The sequence below is a fragment of the Dendrobium catenatum genome, unplaced genomic scaffold, assembly GCF_001605985.2.
Source record: "Dendrobium catenatum unplaced genomic scaffold, ASM160598v2 fragScaff_scaffold_1470, whole genome shotgun sequence".
Lineage (NCBI taxonomy): Eukaryota > Viridiplantae > Streptophyta > Magnoliopsida > Asparagales > Orchidaceae > Dendrobium > Dendrobium catenatum.
Genome location: NW_021319932.1, coordinates 2,220,800 through 2,224,239, shown reverse-complemented (window position 1 = coordinate 2,224,239; position 3,440 = coordinate 2,220,800).

The window sequence follows — 3,440 nt, the reverse complement described above, 5'->3', positions numbered from 1 at the left end:
GGTTGATTATGATCAAAGGGATGACAGATTTGAAAGGAGGGAGATGAATATGATCGACGGGGTACTGAAATTGAAAGGAGAATATGGGCTTGTAATGACAGGTTTGGATACGAGTGGAGAATGGATGATTGGCACAATTAGGAGGAACCACCCTTGGAGATGGAAAACTTTTGATGAAGTAGGGGTGACAAAGGAGATCTGATGGTGAGGTAGCTAAAGATGTCTATTTTTAAGGGAGATGATCCTTATGGGTGGATCTACAAGGTGGAAAGGTACTTTACCGTCAATAGAATGACGGAGGAAGAAAGACTGACATTAGTCAGGATATGCTTGGAGGGAAAAGCTCTAGCATGATACTAGCGGAAGGATACGAGGAGACCCATATGAACCGGAAGGGAGTTTAAGGACTAGTTGTTGGAATTCAAACCAGCAAAGAGGGAACTTCTATGAGCAGTTCTTCGCCCTGACACAAGATAGGATAGTTGTGGAGTATTGTGAGCAATTTGAGCACTTGGACAACAGACTTGACCAGATTTTCGAGATTATACTGGATGGAAACATTATGAAAGGGCTCAAATTAGAGATTTGGGCAGTAGTTAGAGTGATAAACCTCTTTATTTAGGAGAGGCTACGAAGCTAGCCCAGCTAGTGGAGGATCAAAGGGACCTGGAGAGAGGGGCTAGAGGCAACAACTCAAGAGTTCTATACAAGATGACCACAACCTTTTTAACATCCAAGGAGCCGACATCAGGTACACTTAAGGAGACCCTAAAAGAGAAAACTGTAGGAGAAAGATCAGGGGAAAACTTCAAAAATTTCACAGAGACAAAGCTACATGAAAAGAGGTTGAAGGGGTTAAGTTTCATATGTTAAGAGAGGTATACACCGGGTCACAAGTGTAATGACCGAACTCTTCAGGTTTTCATTTTTTTTTATGACGAGAAAGTTAAGGAAGGAGCCGTCTTTTCGCCTTGCAGACAAGGTGGTCTTGGGAGGGGGTATTGTTAGACGTCAAACACGCGCCTATTTGACGGAATAGCATTCCGCATGTTTAGGCGAAGCATGCATCTATTTAATTAAGGAGGGGCTCAGGAGTCTAGCAGTAATTAAGCCTCGTAATTAAGAGGAACTTAAAAAGGGGATTAGGAGAGAAATTCAAATTATGAGTGTTATTTTGGCATTAACTATATTTTGTATGTTTTAAATACATTGTTTAACCTAGAATTAAGTTTTATCTTGTGTTTGCTAAAATTTAGAGTGTTCTTAGGGAGTTTTGGGCTCTAGCCACCGGCTAGAGATTTGGGGAGTCAGATCCTCTCCAATTGAGAGTCCATTGTATCTTGTTCGTTTTCTTCCCTATTTCATCAATTGAAGAGTGTTTTCTTCCATTATCTTTCTACAAATAGCCTTCGAGATTGTATTTGGATTGTTGAAATTCAATTTCATCCAAGGGGAATTGTATTTCTACAACCATTTCCTATCATAAACTACATGGAATAATTTATTCTAGCCAAAAAAAAAGCTTCAACTAATTAGGTAAGAGAAATTCTTAGCATTTTAAGAACTTAAAGTTTGTCTCAACTGAAAGGAAAAGATGTCATGAATTTGCCATGCTATTCAGATTTTTGTTAGACCAGTCCATTGGACTGGTCTAGCCGGTCCACATGGGACCGGCATAGGCGCGAACGAGGCGGAACGCCTCTGCCTCCTACTTTAGCCGCATACAATGCATGATCAAACGGAGCAATTTAGGAAGGATTTTTAAGGGATTTTGGAGGGAAATTTGAATGTAGAGACTGTTTAGGGATTTCCTTTTGATTTGTATGCATAAAAAATTTGTTTACCCAGGGTTATGGCTTCTTGAATTTGGCTGAAATTTTAGATCTCCCAGATTTAGGTTTTCTTTGGGCTCTAGCGGCGACTAGAGATTTGGGAGAGATCAATCCTCCTCTCGAATAGAGGAAAAATTATATCTTGATATTTTCATTTCTATTTCATCAAATAATACAAATTATCCACTATTTTTTTGTGATTTTGTGAGGATTTGTTTGGAGAATTCTCCTTGTTTTCTGAAGATTGATAGGAAATACTTGAGATCTACAAGTGTTTCCTATCAAATTGGTATCATAACAAGTCTTGGGACCGGTGGTGGGCTATTTTTGACAAATTCCACCAACTGTTTTTGGTCCGGAAAAGGGGGAAGTTGTCATTTTTGGAGTTCCAAATTCAAATTTTGTGAATCTATAAACTCTAGATTGTGATGGCGGCCAAGAAGGTGGATGCTTTGGAAGATAGGCATGAAAGGGAAATGAATCAAATCAAGACTATGGTGGAGGAAAAGATTTCATCCATGGAAGGACAAGTAGCCAATCTCTGGGATGTGATGGAGAAAATGTTGGAAATCCACAACCAAATGGTAGCTTCCGTGGCTACAGATGTCGAAGGAAAAAGCACGAACTCTGAAATCCGTAAGGAGAAAGATGAGGTGGAAATCATGGAAGAAGAAAGAAGAATACCCATCTGGGGAACGCCATGAGGGATACTATGGCCATCGAGGTGCTAATTTTGAAGAAAGAATAGGGGACTTCGAAGGGGGTTTGGGCTATGTCAAGGATAGGAAAGACCAGAAGACATGGAGAGGGCAGAGCACTTGGGAGAGAGGAAGCTATGGAATAATAAGGGGGAATGGTGGTGATCAGAATGTGATGAAGCTGAAGATGCCCATATTTAAAGGGGAGGATTTATAAGGTGGAGAGATACTTAGCCGACAATGGGTTGGCAGAGGAGGAGAAGCTAATAGCGGCAGTCTTGTGCTTAAAAGGGAAAGATCTATCATGGTACCAGTGGAGAGACCAGAGGAGGCCTATCAAGAATTGGAGGGAATTTAAGGACTGCATAATAGAACGCTTACAAACCAACCGGAGAAAATATTTCTATGAGCAGTTCTTTTCTCTGACGCAAGAGGGATCAGTAGCATACTACCGGGAGCGATTTGAGCATCTGACAAGTAGGGTGGAGCAATTATCATATAATGTACTTAAGGGGAACTTCATGAAGGGGATAAAGGAAGATTGTCTGGATGCCGCGGGACTTGGGGGAGGCCATGAAGTTCGCACAGCTGGTTGAAAATCAAAAAAAATATAAAGAAGGCAACTAGGTGAAACAACTCAGGAGGCTCATATAGGACAACGAACACTCTTCTAGCACCCAAGCGGCCTACATCAGGCAACATTAGTGAGACCACCATGGAGAAGCTAGTAGGAGGGAGTGGAAAAATTTTCAAGAGGCTGATAGAGAAGGAGATGCATGAGAAGAGGGTAAAGGGGTTATGTTTCCTGTGTGATGAGAAGTATACTCCAGGGCATAGATGTAGAGATCAAACTTTTTAGGTTCTCACCATCTATGATGACAAGAAAATTGAGGAGGGAGGTGAGCGAGAG